The sequence below is a fragment of the Colobus angolensis genome, unplaced genomic scaffold, assembly GCF_000951035.1.
Source record: "Colobus angolensis palliatus isolate OR3802 unplaced genomic scaffold, Cang.pa_1.0 Scaffold119, whole genome shotgun sequence".
Lineage (NCBI taxonomy): Eukaryota > Metazoa > Chordata > Mammalia > Primates > Cercopithecidae > Colobus > Colobus angolensis.
The window spans coordinates 3,414,838-3,436,104 of NW_012113030.1; positions in this window are offsets into that span (position 1 = coordinate 3,414,838).

Below are 21,267 nucleotides of genomic sequence, written 5' to 3' on the forward strand. Positions count from 1 at the left end.
GAGATGCAACAGGTCTTCCCATGCTGGGAGATGTTTGGTCACTATTCCACCCTCACTGTGTACTTCAGTCATTTAGTTGGGACTCCAGAAAGGACATGTCTATGGAATGAGAACCACGTTAAAGTGGGAATATGCCATAAGACTAAGGAAAAAATACAGCAGCTCTAAAATAACAACAACAACAATAACAACAACAACAACAACAAAACCCAAGCCTGAAATAAACAAAAGGATTTACTATTAACAGCCCAACAAAACAAAATTAAATACCTTTTTTATGTAAAAAATAGACAACATAATGAAGACAAAATAATCACCGTAAAGTCCAGCATAAGATTTGAAAAAATACTAAATTTGTGAGCAGCAGGAAAATGTGTATTAAAATTGAGAAAAACGCTGCCAGTAGAAACAGAATTCCAAATGATTTGCAGTTTGGAATTAGCAGACAAGAACTTTAAAGGGCTAAAAAAGGTACAAAGACATATCAAAAAATGTGGGCACAAAGAGTAAACAGATAAGAAATGTCTCCAGAGAAATAGAAACTCTAAAGTATTCAATTTATAGAATGTGTTGAGCGTGTATCTCTGATATGGCTTGTCTGTGTCCCCACCCAAATCTCAGCTTCAATTGTATCTCCCAGAATTCCCACGTGTTGTGCGAAGGACCCAGGGGGAGGTAATTGGATCATAGGGGCTGGTCTTTCCCTTGCTATTCTGGTGATAGTGAATAAGTCTCATGAGATCTGATGGGTTTATCAGGGGTTTCCGCTTGCTTCTTCCTCATTTTTCTCTTGCTACCACCAAGTAAGAAGTGCCCTTTGCCTCTCACCATGATTCTGAGGCCTCCCTAGCCATGTGGAACTATAAATCTAATTAAACCCCTTTTGTTCCCAGTTTCAGGTATGTCTTCATCAGCAACAAGAAAACAAACTAATACAGTCTCAAATAAAAATTTATTAATTGGCTTAATACAGATTGGAGACTGTAATAAACAGGTCAATGAACTCAATGACAGATCAATAAAAAATTATCCAGTCTGAAAAACAGAAAAAAAAAGTAAAAATATTACTAGAGTCATAAGGACTTGTAGGAGTAATAGCAAGCAATCTGATCAATGTGCAACAGTAGGTCCGTAAGAAAAGGATAAAGTTAATGAAGCAGAAAAAAAAGAACAACGACCATCTGTTTCTAAAATCTAGTGAAAACATTAAGTTATAGATCCAAAAATATAGAAAACTTCAAGCAGGATAAACATAAGGCTAACTACACCTAGGTACGACATAATCAAATTGCTGATAACCAAAGATAAAGAGAAAACATATATAAGTAGTCATTAAAAATACACATTGCATACAAAGATACAAGTAATGGCTGAATTCTCATTAGAAAAATGAAGACCCATGTAGTTAGACAGAAAGCATAAGTTCTAGTGTTTGACAGCATAGTAGAGAAATTATAGTTAACAATGATATATTATATATTTCAAAATAACTAGAAGATAAAAATTATAATGTTCTCAACAAAAAGAAAAGATAAATGTTTGAGGTAATGGATATCCCAATTACCCTGATTTAATCATTGCACAATATATACAGGTATTGGAATATCATATGTACCCCAAAATATGTATAACATATATATCAATTAAAAAATTTAAAAAATAAATTCAGAATCTAATTCAAAAATAGAAGAAAAATGCAGGCCCGAAGAATATGAAATGATGTCTTCAAAGAGCTAAAAGGAAAGAGAAAGCATTTTCCAAAATTTTATGCACAGTGAAAAATATCCTTCACAATGAAGGTAAATTGAAGACATTTGCAGATTAGTGAAAACAGGAAATCCATCTCCAGCACACCTGCACAACAAGAAATGCTAAGGCTAATGAAAATGATTCCATGTGGAACCATGAATCAACAAGAAGAAATGAAAAGCACCAAAAATGGTAAATACATGGATGAATATAAATGATTATCTCTTTCCTCTTAATTTATTTAAAAGATTACTAATTGCTTAAAATAAAAATGAAATCTTTTATTTGGCCAGATTTATAATGTATGAAGTAGTAAAACAGATGGTAACAATTGCATTAGAAACTGTGGAGTAAATAGAATTGCACCCTGGTAAGAGTCTCACATATTACACCAGGTGGGACAATAGTAGTTCTAGGAACGCAATAATGAATTAAGAATACATAGCTCCTAGTGAAATGACTAAAAATCAATAATACAAGTGCTTCAGTAAGGATCACATCTCAGACCTAACAAAACCACTTCAAGATTGTCTTGAAGATACACTCTGGCAGGTTAAGTGAGATGGCTTCACTGAATGATCAAGTTGAAACAAGTGCCATCATTGTAGTACTCTTTCACGAAACAGTTGATGTGGGTTTCTGGTCCCAAATTGTGTGGCCTACTCCCATTAAAAAAAAAAAAAAATGTTGCAGCATTCTTAATTATCTCCACTAACTGCCCTTCTAATTGCTTCCTGAGAGTGAAAACTGTCCAAAACAACTTAGAATGAGAGCCAAAGGAGCCTTTTCTTTGGAGAAAAAAAAAATTGACAAACTATTTGTTTAATCTTTATACCAAGGTCTCAGGGAAGAAGATTAAAACAATGACTTCATGAAGATTAATAGACTGAACAGTATGTTGTAGGTGGCTATATAAATTTAACACTATTTTTAGAGGAATTAGGGGAATGGTGAGCATTTCTCCTTCAATAATGTTTTTTTCCTAAAAGCTTGAAATATTGCATATTTTGACTGCATAATGGTTATATTCTTTAGTTAGTTTTTTAATTTTTATTTTTATGTATTTATTTTTTTTTAGTCAGAGTCTTGCTCTGTCATCCAGGTTGGAGTGCAGTGGCACAATCGCAGCTCACTGCAACCTCTGCCACCGGGGTTCAAGCAATTCTCCTGCCTCAGCCTCCTAAGTAGCTGGAATTACAGGCACATGCCAACATGCCTGGCTAATTTTTTGTATTTTTAGTAAAGACGAGGATTCACCATACTAATCAGGATGGTCTTGATCCCCTGACCTTGTGATCTGCCTGCCTCAGCCTCTCAGAGTGCTGTGATTACAGGTGTGAGCCACCACGCCTGGCCCTACTCTTTAGCTATTTTTAATAACAGCAAGATTCGCGTTCTGAAGTGCTGTGCTTATTGACATAATTCAAGCCTGGGGACTTGTAACATCCAAAGAAGTTCTGATATTTCTATTTAATTCTGGCCTTTTATTCACATTCTTTCATGTTTCCAGCTAGTCTCTCATTTTTGCAGTGGTAATGAGAGAGATGAGGAGTTAGAATAAGTCTGTTAGTCAGACAAATAAGTTGGCATTTGCCTTTGAGAGCACTTTTAATTTTCCTTTGTGCTGAGGTAAATCAGAAGCCTGGTAAACCATGAAATGTTTTTCAGTTCAATATATATAACAATATATGTAACAACATACATTGTTTTAGGCAAGAAGCCCTCACTTTAGAGAACTATGTCTTTCTGCAGTCCAATAAACCCTCGAATGCATTTGTCACCTGTGTGAGTCCGTTTTGCATTGCTGTAAAGGAATGCCCAAGACTGGTTAATTTATAAAGAAATGAAATTTATTTGGCTTGCAGTTCTGCAGGCTGTACAAGCACAGCAGCAACATCTGCTCAGCTTTTGGTGAGCCTCAGGAAGCTAATAGTCATTGTAAAAGGTGAAGAGGGAGCAGGCATGTCACATGTTGAGAAAGGAAGCAAGAGAGAGAGGAGGAGGTGCCAGGCTGCTTTAAACAACCAGCTCTTTCATAAATTAACAAAGCGAGAGCTCACTCATTACCATTGGGAAGATACCAAGCCATTCATGAGGAATCTGCCCTCATGACCTAAACACGTCCCACTCACCTGCACCTCCAACATTGGGCATCACATTTCAACATGAGATTTGGAGGGGACAAAACATCCAAATTATATCATTACCCAAGGCATTGAACAAGAATTCTTCAAAACAATAATTTTCCAGGAACTTTCCCACTGATAAAATAAAAAACTTTGCTTATTGTAGAAACAATAGAAGTTGAGAGACTCATTTATATTCCTCAAGAAAGAACAAGTAAAACCCCATTTCCCAGACCAAGGCATTTGAAGCTACTGTATTGTGCAAAACCACACCAAAGAGATTCATTTACCATTTTGCCCATCCAGTATGCAGACATTGCGTGTTGCATGGACTCTGACCTCAAGGATCTCACCATCACTGCAAGAGATGCACACATGAACAGATACTTACAATGCAATGTGAAAAGTCAATCATCATTACAATCCCCTGTGTACTAAAGAATGTAGCCTTGCCTAAGGAAAGAGAGAGCTGGCTTTTGCCCTTGGCTTCTGGAGGCAGTCTGTAAACCTTTGGAATGCCATGCCTGCCTGATAGGGATGTCTTTGTTTGCCTGCTGGCCTTGCATAAGACAGATAAATAACAATGTGATTTAGAGAGGGGGTTTTGGGTCACATAGTGTAAGCTAGATCTCTTGAGGGGTTGGAAATGGAAATCTAACATGTGGGCAATCAATTGTGCTTACATGATGGAGCTCCAACGAAAACTCTGAACACCAAGACCCCCATGAGCTTCCTGGCTGGCAATACTCAGCATATCACCAGATATCAATCCTGGGAAAGTAATGTTGTTCATGATTCAATAGGTGAAGGACAACTAGAAGCTCTGAGTTGGGCACTTTCCTAGACTTTGCCCTGGGTACTTCTTTTCTTGGCTAATTGTAATCTGTATTCTTTTCCTAGAATACAAACTAGAGTAACAAACAATGACTGATTACAACAACTTTTAGTAAGTTCTATGCATACTTCTAGTGAATTATTGAAACTGAGTGTGTTTGGGGGAACTCCTTAAACTTGCATTTGGTTTCAGAAATGAGAATGGTCTTGTGGACTGTGCTTCCTCACACATCACATCCCCTGTATCTTCAATGTCTTCTAAGATCTTCACGTGGCTCTGACTTAATCCTGGATTTTTCCTAAAAACACTTCTTCCCTGGGAGCCCTCTCAAATAGTGACTGTTTCTTTCTCTCATTCCTCAGGCCTCTGGATGCGGAGGTGGGATAGGTGTTCTCCATTTTCCTCATTTCCATTCTGGATCATTCTCTTAGCTGTTTTAAGAAAGTCTTCCATTTCTAATATCATGCTATCACTTTCCACCACCCACTACCTTTCTTTGTTGCAATCATCTGCCTTCCCAATCTTTAGATCGCCTTCACTCCTCAAAGTTACCACCTGGCCTGGTAACTAATTACCTTACCTGTCTCATAGATATGTAACTTTTGTTAGAAAAGTGCCATCCTGAAAAAAAATTCCAGACCTCAATCTGCACCAATCTAGACCCCTGTCCAATCCAGGATTCCTTTATCCTGAGTTGATCCCTTTATAGCCCTAAAGCCTATTTTCTCTAAAAATATTTTTATGGAATTCTTTAAAGTTGCTTGACCGCATAACACACCAAAGTTTCGGTTTTATATAACCCTGCATTATTTTTGGCTTCTTAACCAGTTTGTGGGACGTATCCAGGGTCATAGGACCTCTTCTGGGAAAACTTTTATGATCCATTCATTTTGATGGTTATATTTTACATAGTTTCAAATTAAACCCTGCTATGTGCACAGAGAGGTGCTTGTTGCTTGGAATTCAAAAACAAAAATACATCATTCCTATCCTTAGTTATATCTCTGTCCAATAGGGGGATGGAGCAGAAACTTAAGTATGTGTTGGAGCACAATATGATACAAACTAGACCAAAGCTATGAGGGCACAAAGGATGAAGTATTGATGGAACCTTTCATTGATGTCTGGCAGTGGAACAGACAAGAAGTCACTAAGAAAAATGGAGGAAAGATAAGTGTGTGACCTTCAGCTTTAAGAGAATATTTAGTCCCACTAATTGGAGCACAGCCAGAGGAAAGGAACCTGAAAGTGGAGGAAATAAAATGAAATCATGGTAGCCAAAGGAAATGGAGCCTTAAGTCTGAGAAGAAGAAGATGGACATGATAGCTGGATTCAAGTGTGAGAATTGGCGTCATTCAAGAAGACAAATGTAGTTCTTAGTAGCCCCAGATTGCAACATTCAGAAGTTATCAAAAGTACTGGATTTCAAGTCAGGTGGAGAATTTTCCTCTCAAGTAGAGTGCCTAAAACATAATGACTGCTTCAGGAGGTAATGAGTCCTTTGTCACTAGAGAGGCTCAGGGAGAGTTTGGACACATATTTCCAGGGATGTTGCAGAGAAGATCAAATAACCATGTGGTGACTGGACTACATGGTTTAAAACAGCTCTCTTTCTGAGGTTCTATACTTCTATGCCTCTCTTGGCTCCCTGTCATCTGGCAAAGCCCAGAAAATATATGAACGTGAGAAATACTGCCTTTCCAGAGGTGACACACTTGGTTTGTTTGGCCTTTCCTGTTTAACTTTCTTCTGTGACATTTCTTCTCTAATCTACACAGAGCATATGCAATCAGTGAATTTAAGATGTAGAGTTATTTTAGTACAGTGGAAGAAAATGTCAGCATAAGTAAGATAGAGTAGGTAGATTTTAAGCTCATAGTCTAACATTATTTAATTAGCATGGCAGGAATTTAAAGAATTAAACAGCCTCTTGCAGGTTCTCCCTTTTCACCCTCCCCTATTCACCTGGTACCTTTTCTGTATTGCCAGTTCTGAGTGTGGACAACAGAATACTCTCTTGCTAGTCTAAGGAGAAAGTGGATTTTTAAAAAATGGCATAAGCAGGCATTTTATATAAAATAGAGAAAACCCCAAGCTTTTTTAAAAAAACAAACAAACCAAAACACCTCACTCTGATCACAAGGATGCAATATGTTTGCAGAATATTCTTACTTGTATGAGTTTCCTATGACTACGATAAAAAAATTACCACAAGCAACATGGTGAAAAACCACAGAAATTTATTCATTCACAGTTCTGGAAGCCAGAAGTCTTAACTCAAGGCGTTTCAGGGCCATTCTCTTTCTGAAGGCTTCTTTGTCTCTTCCAGCCTCTGCTGGGTGGCTCCTGGTAGCCCTTGATTTGTGACAGTGTCATTCCAACCTCTGCCCCTATCTTCACGTGGTCTTCTGGGCTGCATGTCTCCCTGTGTCCTCTCCTTTTCCTCTAAGGATACTAGTCATTGGACTTAGAGTCCTCCCTAAATCCTGGAGGATTTCGTCTTGTGGTTCTTAGCTAATTAAATCTGCAAAGACCATATTTTCAATAAGGTCACATTCTGAGGTTCTGGATATACATGAATTTCTGGGGGACACTGTTCATCCCATTCCCCTTACCATAACTGAGATGTGGCTCCATGCTGAGGACCCTGCATCTCTCTCAAGCACATGTCATTCTTTCGTGGCTCCTCCCGCTGCTACTCTTACCTCTTTATTCCTCCATCTTTATGGGAAAATACACCCCCTTTTAAGATTTTTGTCGTGGATATCTCGTCTTCTCCTCTTCCTCATCTGATAAAAGACAAAGTTTTCCAGACTAGATTTAAAACACCAGTGACAACATTAGCTATATGTTCTTTATGAGAGTGTGGTGGTTTCACACTGTGTCAATTTAATAAGCCGGGACACCTTCTGTATGTTCTCAGGCTAAAGTGTGTGGAAGTGAAGTAGCAGCCATTATTTTCTGAAGATTCTGGAGGCTAGACACAGGGAGAGATGAGGCAACAGCTATCCCTGCACTTTTCTGCCAGCTCTCCTTACATTTCCACTCTGGCAGCTGGATAGGCTATTTCAGGAGTTCTGCTTTTTAACTTTTCTCTGAACCTCCAACTTCCTCTTTCAGACCTGGATATTCTCAGCTTCTCCCACAATTGCATAAGGTATTATTCCTGTAATAAACTTTTTTGTCCATTATATTTATAGAGGTTGTTTCTCTAACTAAACCCTGACTAGTAGAAATAGACAACATTTCCCACTAGAATGTAAATTCCATAAGGCAGATTTTTTTTGGTCTTTTTCATTCACTGCTTTGATCCTAGGACACTGTCTGATACATACTAAATCATCAATATTATTTGAATAAATTAATAGTTAATAAGAAGCAGATTTGAGAAGAAGATGATGATGCCATTTTCAAAATGTCGAATTAGGATTAATTTACATCATCTAAGTGTAGGCATCCTGTATGCAGCTGGTACTCAAGAGAGGCCTGTTGTATAGGTACAGGAACGTGGGTCATCAGCCTAAAGGTAGAGTTGCACCTACAGTAATGCATGAGATTTCACCTGGAGAAGGACCAAAGTGAGGGTTGACCTCTGGGGCATCAACACTTAGAGGTAAGAGGAAAATTAGGTAAAAGAATGTCAAGAAAACAACAGTAGATATGATCATTAAGAAGGAGAGAGAGAGTGTATCAATATTTAAAATGATAATTAAAAGTATATAATATAAATTCTGAAATGCTTTCACTGTATTTGGCAACAAAGGGAAGAGAATGACCTTAGCAAGAGGAGTTTTATGATTAAAAAGTGAGACAGTAAGTGTTGACTGATCTTTCCAGACAATTGGCCCTGAATGGAAAGAAGGAATGGAAAGAATGGAAATAAGGTGGTAAATAAAGAACACATAGGATCAATAAAGTGTTTTTTTAAAAAAGAGAAAAGGAAAACATTGAAAAAGTCATACACACACACACACACTTATATGTGTTAGTATGTAATTGTACATTACACCTAATGGAACCTAGACAAGTGAACTGAAATCTATCATTTACTAGCTGTGAGATCTTGGTCAAGTTAACAACAAATCTTTCTATAATTATTTCTTTGTCTGCCCAATGGGTATAGTAGTGGTTCTGCATCATATTCTTTTAAAAAGTAAAGAAGATGATATGTAAAGTTCTCACTATTGTGCCAAATAGATAAGCTCAATAACTGATAACTCATGAGATACTTGCTGTTGCTAAAAAGAGAGAATGAGTGGAAAGGGAAAGTCAGGCCATCGCAGCAGCTCACGCCTGTAATCCTAGCCCTTTGGGAGGCTGAGGCAGGCAGATGACTTGAGGTCGGGAGTTTGAGACCAGCCTGGCTAAGATGGTGAAACCCTGTCTCTACTAAAAATTAAAAAAAGATAGCTGGGCATGGTGGCACGCACCTGTAATCCCAGCTACTTGGGAGGCTGAGGCAGGAGAATTGCTTGTACCCAGGAGGCAGAGTTTGCAGTTAGCCAAGATGGTGCCACTGCACTCCAGCCTGGGTGACAGAGTGAGACTTTGTCTTAAAAAAGAAAAAAAGGAAATAGAAAGAAAAAAGGAAAGGGAAAGTCAATTGCAGAGGAGGTAAAGGGAAGGGCCTTTGGGAAGAAAGGTCCCTGAGAAGTTTGGAAGTTAAGAGATTCAAGGCGAAATGTGGGGCAATTCACCTTAGAAAGGAATAGTTTTCTATCTAGATGAGAGAGAAGACGGGAAAGAGAGTTAGGATCCTAAAAAATTTAAGGAGTACACGGAATCAAAATGAGGGAGTTTCTGCCTCATCAATGAACTCTATTTTTTTGTGAAGCAAGATCAGAGGGCTGACCACTGTGAGTTAAGGAAAGAACCAGAATGAATTAGGGTACTTGAAAAGATTAGCGCTCATTTGAAGTAGCAGTTGTGGGGAATAAAGAACTGTGTAGGGACAGATCAAATGCTGGTCAAGCAAGGTCAACGACCCAATTTGACATAAGGAAAAATGATTTGCAGAAGTAGCAATCCCATGTAGCTGTGGACTTTCTCTAGCTGCCATTCAGCAGCTTGGGTTTACAAATGGAGACTGTGGTGGTGGATTGGTTAGTTATGGGGATTTTGCTGGACAAGGAAGTGAGGAAGCTAAGGGCACTAGGAAGAAAGTATCTGAAGCCATGAATCCTAGGCATAGCCAGCAGAGGGAATGGTGAAGTCATGAAGGGGCTGAGGTTTGAGAGTCCTGGGGCTGGAAGAACAAGTGTGGTAGAATATGGAACTGATGCTTGTGTTGAAGGCAAGAATTTTCTGAAGTTAGGGAGAAATTCTCCCTAGTGCTCCCTTTTCTCCAGAGTTGTTTTCTCCAGTCTTCAAAGGTATTTCTTACCCAGCACCAAAATGTCTGGAGAGTCTCCTGGACATTGGTTATTTGTCTGCATTTATTACAGCTGCATAATCTATGTGACAGCTGTCATGGGCCACCTCTGTGCTGGTTTCCACCAAGAGACTGGGCACTCTCAGCCTAAAATCAAGGCTCCCTGGCCATTAATGCTAATACTCTTCTATATTCTAAGAGTTTTGGCAGGGAAAAAATCCACAGATGTCCTCTCTCATTGAGACCCCCAACTTGTCCTTTGCCCCAATCCCATAATAGCTCCAGGGATTTCTTTTCATTCTGAGTTAAGTATTTCTTCTCAAACTATGCTCTCTCAGTGGGCTTAGGCTTATAAACCAAAAATAAAATTCTAAGGTCCCCCAATCATCTGAATGGGCCCCTTCTCTTGGCCAAGGGCATTCCAAAGTTAACCTGAAAAACTAGTTCAGGACATGATGGGAAGTGGAGAGTTGAACATGCCTCATTATATCTTTCTCCCTTTTGTAATTCTGGAAAAACCAACCAGCATTAACATAAATACAGACCTTAATCTGATAAGAAACATTTACAATCTATTCTCTCGGAAGCCTGCTACCTGGGGGTTTCATCTACATAATAAAACCTTGGTATCTATAGCCCTTTATTGTAACTCAGACGTTCCTTTCTATTGATAACAGCTCTTTCAACCAATTGACAATCATAAAATTTTTAAATCTACCTATAACCTGCAAGGCCCCTGCTTCAAGTTGTCCCACTCTTCCAGACTGAACCAATGTAAATCTTACATGTATTCACTGATGTATTATGTCTTCCTAAAATGTATAAAAGAAAGCTGTACCCTGACTACCACCTTGGGCACATGTTGCCAGGACCTCCTGAGGCTGTCATGGGCAAAATAAACTTTCTAAGTTGACTGAGATCTGGCTCAGATACTTTTGAGTTCACAACCCATACACACACACAAAAAAAAGCCAGGAAGTCAGCCGCACACCTCACAGAGGCAAAGAATCCTCTGTTGTCTAGATCAACTAGGGAGGAAGAAAGGGGAAAATGAAAGAAGGAAACATTAGTTTGAATCTCAAAAGAAAATATCCTTACACAATATGTTAAAGGATACTATACTATACGGGGGAAAGATATAAGTGTATGATCCAAGAGGATGAAAAAAATTCATTTATTGGCAGAAAGGAATCATCATTTGTATGTAGAAAATCACCTCTCAAAATGGTAAGTTGCTGAAAGGGGAGTGATTGTGCTAGAATGAGCACCAATGAGTCTTTTATCCAATTTCTCAGTTTTAGGGGAAAAGACTCTACAAAACTACAGGTGTTTTGCTGACAGTAGAAGAACCTTCACTTGTTAACATGTTAATCAAAGTTTGAAAAGATTAGCGCTCATTTGAAGTAGCAGTTGTGGGGAATAAAGAACTGTGTAGGGACAGATCAAATGCTGGTCAAGCAAGGTCAATGACCCAATTTGACATAAGGAAAAATGATTTGCAGAAGTAGCAATCCCATGTAGCTGTGGAAAACCACATCACATGTCAAATCCTATCACAGGATGCTTTCTAGAGATGATTTTAAATTTTATTGGAATTTTGATGACATCAAGTTGTTATTGCTTGGACCACACTGGTGGTGGTTATCTAAAGATTTCTGAAAAAGTGTCATGCCTTTTCAAATAAGGCAAGTCATCTAAAAAAATCCCTTATATATATTTTTCATTTCTTTCATCATGTTACAGAGAATTTCAGTGGTATTCTAAGACTCAAAGCCTCCCCAAGGAACCAAATCTAGCTTTTGTGCATCAGTGGAAACCAGAAATTACTAACAGTGTACACAGTGGCAATGGCCAGAGATTACTCTGTCATCTGGTTCAACCCCTAGAGACACAAGGTCTCATCCCGTTCAGACCCAAATCCCCCTCCTTCCCCAAACACACAGCCTCCACATGCATTCTCTGACAAGATTGAGTAATATTTCATCAGTTCTCCCTAGCCACTCAGTTCAGGTTTTAATATAGCTGGAATATCTTGGGTAGCTTTATCAAGATGTAAACCTTATAATCAAGGCTTAGTTCAAAATTTAAGTTGTTCCAGCTGTCAACTGAAATACAACTGTATAAAATCTGAAACTTTCCCTATCAAAGTTCACAATGTTAAAATCTCCCCCTGGTGGATTTTCAGAGCATGTGTTTTCACAAGTAAAACTGACTAGAATTTTCAAAAAAAAAAAAAAAAAAATGCCCAAAATTACATATGTGTGAAAAATATTTACTATTAATCTCATAGTTCAGAGGGAAAAAAATGCAATTATTTAAAAGCTTGCCATCAAAAAAAATTCTAAGACTGAAGTGGAAAGTTTTGATTTACTCTAGTCTTATGTGCAAGTGTGAATATTGAGTTTTACAAGTTTTTCTTGTGTGTCATTATCCTCTATTAAGTTAAGGCATTTTAATGGACTAAACATGCTAATTTCCTACTTAATTGCTTAGCGAAGAGAGGCATAATGTTTCAATTAGGAAAGAATGTTCCCCCACATGAGTGAATCTGCCATCTGTGTATTCTCATCTCTGTTAAAACTGTCAGTCAAATCAACAAAAGTCCAAGCGCAAAGCCCCTAAACCAGTTGAAATGTGCACACACTTGCTCTAGGGAAGGGGAAGGTTTTTTTAAATTGATTTTGTTTCAGCAGCAATCCCTCTTCCTTTCCTGGGAATACATTTGGGCTGGGATTTTGTGGCATCAATATAAATCACTTCAAAGCAGCTATTGCTCCTTTATCCTCTACCTAGTGACTCTGCTGACCCACCACTTGGATACCCATTTTCCTGAGGTGGGGCAAAGGTGAGGCAGGACAAGATCATAGGAACAGAGTAGGAAAAAAACTACAGAGAAATATTCATGCAGAAGACAGCACAAAGCTGTCTGCAGTACCGATCGTCACATGTTTTGAACTGGGAAATGGTGGTCAGTTGTTAACAGAAAATGCATTTTCTTTGGTACCAAAATATCAATATCAATGACTCATCAATCCTAATATTTTTATAATAACTTTTTTTAACGTTAAATTTTTTCAAAATATGTCACTCCAAATTTCTAATGAGGGCTAGTTACTTTTAAATAATTAGGCAACATGAATAGAGGAGAAGACTGAGGCAATTTTTGGATTCATTGAGGAATTCATAAAACACAAAAATGACTTAAATTTGCTATTTATGTAATTTCATGGTCTCAAAACCACCCTTTAATTTAATTTAATTTAATTTAATTTAATTAAAACCACCCTTACTAAACTGAGTTTAGTAAAAGATAAGAATACAGCAGTGTGGCATGATGTTTAAGAGCACAGGCCTTAGGGTAGATTGCTAGAGTGAAATTTGAGCTCTGACTGTTTTTAGATACGTGACTTGGAGCTAGTTATTTAACCTCTCTGTGCCTTGGTTTCTTCATCTGCAAAACGAGAGTAGTAAATAGGAACTTCCTCATCGTGTAGTTGGAAGGGTTAAATATGCTGAAACCGTAAATGGAAAGTACTTAGTACATACAGATCCCACAGCTTTTTTTGTTCACTTTCAGACATTAAGAGTCTCATTTTCAGACATTATTTTAGAAATCCTTTTTAAATTGAAACTTTCATTTCTCACTGAACTTAAATCTCTTTGTCCCTGTACCAGCTCCAGCACGACCTATGCTTGGATCCTGCAGTAGGGAAGAGGGAAGTGGTTGATTCTTTATCACGTCTTTGTGGTATTTTTTCACTCCAACTCCCTCACTCCTTTCTCTGTCTTTGGTTCCTGCAGGGGAGAGGGAAAATCATTTGGGGACAGCCAAGTTCTTCCTTGAGTGGTGCAGTTATGATTGTTCATTGTGCCGTCTGTGAGTGCTTCTTTCTCTTTTCAAATTCTTCAGTGGGTTCTTCAGCATCGCCCACCCTGTTGCTGGAGACCAGCCACTGTGCCCTTGGGTGGTGTACCCAATATCCTCAGCCAACTGGCTGCATTCCCCACTCAGCTACTGCTTGTTGTGCTTCACAAACTTCCCGCTGAGCATCCTTTCATCCTGGGGTGGAGCAGGCCCATCACTGGGCTGCCATCTGCCTGCCTGCCATATTGTCCATGCCAGTGCCTGAGAAACACCACCTCTGCTCCACTTTCAGTGAGAACCAGCTTTTTCCACCCCCGTCTGTAGCCTTTTCTCTCCACTCTACCACCTGAAGCAATTCCCACTGGGCCGCTTGCTCGCCTTTAAGGTTTCCAGGTAAGAATCAGGCATCAGCCTCTGTGTCTTGTCAAATGTTCAGGGGTACTACCAAGCTCTTTAAATGGTCTTATAGAAGCCTCTGCAGTTTACTCATGGGGTAAGCACCCACTTTCCATCTCCTGTGGGAAGAAAAATGCACAGCACTCTGAGAACTGTCTCTAAGGAATTAATCACTATCAATCTTCCTTTCTACTCTCGTATATGGAGGTAGGCAATGGGCTAAGGGGGTGGACTAAGGGGGTGTATCTCTTTAGAAAGTGGATACATTTCCCAGTTGCAGTCATCAGGATTGGAGCCTGGGGCCTCATTGGAAATTGAGACAAAAAACAAAAGTCACGTCAAACTTAGACTGTGCATATGTAACATTCAAATATTTGGGTTATTTGAGTCAATGAGTTCAGTGATTAGTATGGATCCTTACCGTGTGGTAGACTAGATTGACTTCAGTATGATGTAGATAGACGTGATTAATACCTTAGAGTTATTTTAGCTGAGGGCGTGTCATGTACCAAAAACTGGTGAATGGAACAGAGTTCACAGTGTTGGAATTAGGGGACTCAACTGCATAGGCAGGAGGAAAACGAAAGGGTATCATGCACATAGAAACTCAGTATCTTTTAGACTGAATAAGTGAATGTCAGACCTACTGTATTAAGCTCTTAAGCAAGAGATAAAAATGGATTTTTGAAATCTTGGGGCTAATTCAAAAACAGTGTTTACATTGTAACCTATACCTCAGAAATTATTTTATATTAGCTAAATATGTACATAGTGCTTACTATGTGCTAGACACTGTTTTAAACACTTTTAATGTATTTAATCCTTTTAACAATTCTACAAGATAGATGCACTGTTACTTCCTTTTACAAATGAGGAAAATGAAGCACAGAGGGATCAAACAACCAGCACAAGGTTAAAGTCATGGAAAATATGAGATTTAAGTCCTGATGTTTGGTGCCAGACTACACTTTGCTTTCACAAACATTATCTTGTGATTTATATCACAAATAAATCACATTATATAGCAATTATAAACTAATTCCAAAAGGTAGGCATATCGGACTCAAGCATACTCAATGAATCACTTAGCTATGGGATGATAGGGGCTGCCTAGAAAATGATAGACTGCTGTAGCTTCTGTTTCAGTTCCTTTTACCACCTTCTGATGGGTATGTTTTGTTTGCTATTTAATTTACATCACAACACGTTAATTTCAAGAATAAATTTATTAGTGTTTTTCTAAAAGTAAAAATAATTGAGCAGAAAATAAATCAGCAAATGTTACATTTAATAGAACAGACACTTACAGCCTGGAGTCTTTTCATTTTTAAGGTATAAAAAGCTTTTATTGCTTTTATCTTGCTTAAAAAGCAATGCATGCTTATGACTGAAAAATTAGAACATCTCTGCAAAAGGGAGAAGAAAGTATTCATAACCCAACTACCTGATGATAACCACTGTTAATATCTTAGTAACTGTCCTTTCAAGCCTATGCATATATATGTTCATTTAATGTGTGTGTATGTATTTGCATTGTTATTTATATAACATTTTTATTTTTGACTGGTGGAAGAGCAAAATTTTATTTTGGAATGAGAAAGGCCAAGGGGATAGTCAGAAAAGAATTTAGTGAGTGGTGTGGCATCCTCTCTCCATCTACTCAATGGCTTGGGTTAAACATCTGTGCTTCAAGTTCTTCCAAAGGCCCAACTGTTTTGTTTGGTTTGCATGTTTGCTTACTTGAGAGTCATCAATCAAGTTCAGAATCCGTTAAATAAAATATAGCCTATCATCTATCTTCATTATGACCTGGAAGGACAGAGTCCAATTTAGACTGCTAGCCCTCTTCACAAGCTGTACCCTGGAACTTGCCCCCACCGGCAGCCTGTCCTACTTCAATTTCCATTCCTGGCTTTGTCCCGCCCATTGAATAGGCTCATGTACATTAGGATAGATACCTGAACCCCTGTGGCCAAACTCATTCCTTATCTGCCTCATCCTCTTCTAGTCACCTCTGAGCCTTTTCTTGGCCATGTATTTGGCTCACACTTGCCCTGGAAGTGGATTTGGAGCTTCTGGGCAGGGAGTCATGGAGTCTAGAAGACTGTGATCTAGCATATGGTCTAGATGTGGTTTGCAGGCTCAGACTGGGCACTTGTTGGCTATGGGAACTCCTTCCCTTGCCGAGAAGGATGTGGCTAGAAGCGGGAAAGAACAAGATTTCATGTATTCTTTATATGAGGTGCTGATCAAAATAAATAATTTATTATTTACACCCAGAGATGTTCTCTAAATTATGACTGTAGAAAGTAAGTTAAAAATGGAATGTGTAGCTTTAGTATGCCAACATCTACATCTGCAGGATCCCCATGCTTTATGTGCACTGTTACCTTTGACTGAAACAACCTTCATCAGACATGTGCCCTTTGACTTTCAACTTATTCAGAGCTGCTCAAATATCTTCTTACCTTCCCATCTACTCTATGCCAAGTACACCCACCCCTCCAGCACTCTGTAGCCTCTCACCCCTACTTATCTTCTTAGAACTTATCACTAAATGAAATTACAGTATCTGTACTTGTTAACTGTCTTTCTGCCCTACTAGAATTCCACAGAAAATTAAAATAATTTGTTACTATATCTATTGTGCCTAGAACAGTGCCTGCCACCCAGTGGGCATTCCATAAGTGTTTGCTGAATTAATAAGCAAATTACTAAGTTACAATTAAAAACATACATTACTCATACATTAATTTCCACTTCCTTTTAACTAAGAAATAGGGCAAATAACTGGAAATAAGTCTGTTCTACTACAGTCTGAATTTTACTTCCATAAAATAAAACACATACAGATACTTTTTAAAAATTAGGATATGATACCAGAAACCAGTGCATTGGCTAATGGCACAAGCAGCGAAATCTTGGCTCAACCAAACAGTCAACAAAGAAGGAGTGTAGGCCAGGTGTCCCCACTTGGGCTATGCTATCTTCTTACTTCCTTCTTCTGGCAGGAAAGGAGATGTCAGGCTGTAGGAAATGAGTAGCACAGGCTACTTCCTCAAGGACTAAGTAAAGTATCATTCCATACAGTGGGCAAAAGGAGACAGGGGCAGGGCCAGGTGCTGGTCAGGAGAGGCAGTCCACTCTCAAGAGGGGAGAGTGAGCTGAAGATCCAGGACCTCTTTCTGGACCACTCATGATAATTCTGAGCTCCATTCTGACAGTTCACAGGCACAGCCCTCCATTTTGCCTCCAGCAGGAGAAGACAAGAAGATGGAGAGGCTGTCAACCTAGAACCAATAATGACCAGTTCCAACTTAATTGCAGAAAAGGAGAAAAGATCAATAATTTAAGTTGCTTCATTGTCTAAATAAAACCATGTTTTCACTGATGAAACATGAACCTAGACTCCTGCCTGAGCATATTTAAGATGAGAACAAAATGACAGTATCATGGTGGTGGGCGTTTAGATGTCTACATTGTTTTCATCTACAAAACAGGCTTTCCTTCCACACCCCAGCTCTTTGCTGGGCTGATGGAGCTGATTGACAGATATAGCCCGCTCCAAAGGAACAGCCTTTTCTCAAGGAATGAATGATTTGCTGTAAGTATTTAAATCCTCTGCTCAAAATCAAACATAAATTGAAGTATCAAAAGAAACAAAAATATGGTTTATAGTTTTGAAAGCATTTATTTGTGATTTTTGCTAAAAAGAGAAATACCAAAAAAATTTTTTTAAGAGTTTGAGACAATTTTCGGGCGCGGTGACTCACCCCTGTAATCCCAGCACTTTGGGAGGCCGAGGCCAGTGGATCACGAGGTCAGGAGATCAAGACCATCCTGGCCAACATGTTGAAAACCCCGTCTCTCCTAAAAATACAAAAATTAGGTGGGCATGATGGGCGCCTATAATCCCAGCTACTCGAGAGGCAGAGGCAACATAATCACTTGAACCCGGGAGGCGGGGGTTGCAGTGAGCCGAGATCATGCCACCGCACTCTAGCCTGGGCAACAGAGCAAGACTCGTTCTCAAAGAAAGATTTTGAGACAATAGTTTTAAACTAATGCAGTTCTTCTTAAAATCCTTAACTAATAGACTTTATTACAGAAAAATGTATTACTGATAAGGACTATTCAAAATAGTATAGATAACATGAATGTGCTCCTGTTCTGTTTTTATGTATCCATTATTTGTAATGAATACTTTCCTGTATGTGCTGAATTCTTGTTTTTAGAAACATTATTTTGTAGTAGAGAAAACATAGGGAAGAATATGAGTTGTTACAACATATAGGTCTTTCCTAAAAGCACAAAAAAGACTCTGTTATGCTGTTCACAGAAGAGGCAATAGGAAAATCAGTGGGCCAGGGTGAGTTTGCTGAGGTTGGTGATGAACTAAACCACAGGCTACCAAGGTTGCTGTGATTGGGTATTCCTGAGAAATGAAGTCTAGGATTGTTTCTTAGCCCTATAACCACATTTATGCTCTGGTAACTTTCTCATTAGACTGACATCATGTTAACTGCTTAGTGGCAGATGGTCCTTAAGTGACACAACCTTTGCTGTGGGCCATATTGCTGAGTGGTGTTAGCCCCTTATACTCAGTTTGGTCCCATCTGTCCAGACAGGTGTTTGTAAACCTGACTCTGATTCTGCTGCTACAGAGAATGTTCCAGGAAGTGTACCCTTTAATCCCTGGCCCCAGCCAGCCCTTTATCACTGGTATGGATTAGAGGCACTCATTTGAGGATCAACACAGGCTCTGGTTGGAAAAACCACATTAGGAATGATTTTGACATAAGCAGAAGTTGAGGCCCTAATAATTACTATTCCACCAAAGCAACTGAGGCTCAAAACTGCAATTAAAAAGAAATGATCTTCCACACATGATGACTTTCACACTGCATGACACTATTAAATAACCATCATTAGCTACTAACGCATGTACTACCCGTTTTCCAGAGCCCTTTCTCTGCCAAGAAATTTAAGACCAAGAATGATGAATGAATGAGTCATCAGCACAATAATTGTTGACACAGGACATGCGAATTGAAATTATTTAGAATAATTTCAGTGTATAAGGAATTATTACACATAATGATATTCCTCAGCTAGTAAAGCTCTGCTTGTAAGGAGCCCACAGTTCATTTCTTTGCATCTACATTTTATAGTCTAGAAAAGAGGAAAGTACTATCCATGGGATGCCTTGACAAAATAAAACAAGGTGATTTGGGGCAGTTTTGTAGGTACTTCACTAGATGCTGGGGATAGAAAAATAAATAAAATATAAGCCCCTGGTCTCCACAAGCTTACAAATTTATGAGAGGGTACAGACAAGTATGCAAAAAGCCACAGTACAGTGATAAGTATAATAATCAAAGTGTGCACCGGGTACATGATAACACAGGAGAGTACAACTTGTAGGAGAAAGTTACAATGAGGGAAGAAAACCAGTCTGCTTAAGAATCTGCAACTTCCTAAACTGGAACATTTCATTCTCCCCTTTATGGAAAACATGTCCTTCTTTTCTATCTAGAAATGTTGATATCACAGAGGCATAGGAAAGATGGTAACCAAAGAGGGCTGGAGGACGGGTAACTTATTTGGAGAAAACAAGTTCTTCCTAATCTTTTCAAGGTTTTAGACATGTGAACTTAAAAAAAAAAAAAGTTTTTAACAAGACAGGAAGATGGTTGAGTCCTGACTATTCACTGACTGTGTTTTTTGCAAATTAAAGTGATCTCATGCCTATATCAGTTTTCCTGTTTCTTTAGAAATATTTACATTAAATTGAGATCTGAGGGGAAGATAGCACTCTAACTGGGCTCCTGCTTTTAATACAATTTGAAAATAGCTGCAACCCCAACCCACCTTCGTGGTGGCCCAGAAATGCCATGCTTTTTGTTTCTTTGTTTGTTTTTGTTGTTGTTGTTGTTCATAGATTAGGTCACAAATACAATAATTAGACATACATGACTGGGCTGAGCATGGCGGCTCATGCAGGTAATACCAGTGCTTTGTGAGGCTGAGACAGGAAAATTGCTTGAACCCAGGAATTCCACACCAGTCTGGGCAACATAGGAAGACCCCATCTCTACAAAAACCTTAAAAATTAGCCAGGTATTGTGGGGCACACCCATAGTCCCCAGCTACTCCAGAGGCTACGGTGGGAGGATCACTTGAGCCTGAGACATCAAGGCTACAGTGAACTGTGATTGTGCCACTACACTCCAGCCTGGGTGATAGAGCAAAACCCTGTCTCAAAAAATAATAATAATAATAATAAAATACATGACTGAAAAGATTTAATAATGCTTCATAGCTTATATCCATCTCAATCCCTCCTTTGTCTTTCTCTCATGTTTTTTAAAATTGAAGTAAAACTCCCATAATATAAAATTTATAATTTTAATCATTTTTGAAGTGTACAATTCAGGGATTTTTAGCATATTCACAATGCTATGCAATCATCACCACTATCTCATTCCAGAACATTTTCACCACCCAAAAAAGAAACCTCATACCCATTAAGCAGTCCTTCCTCATTCCCCACTGACTCCAGCCCCTGGCAACCACTAATTCGCATTGTCTCTATGTATTTGCCCACCCTGGGCATGTCATATAAATGGAATCATGCTATACATGGCCTTTTGTGTCTGGCTTCTTTCGTTTTGTAATGTTTTCAAGGTTCATCTGTGTTGAAGCATGTATTAGTACTTCATTTCTTTTTATGGTTGAATACTATTCCATTGTATGGATATACCACAATTTATTCATTCAGCAATTGATGGATATTTGGGTTGTTTCTAATTTTTGGCTATTATGAATAGTGTCGCTATGAATGTTAATACGCAAGTTTTTGTTTAAACACCTGTTTTCAATTTTGAGGAGCAAATAGAAGTGGAATTGCTGGCTCATATGGTC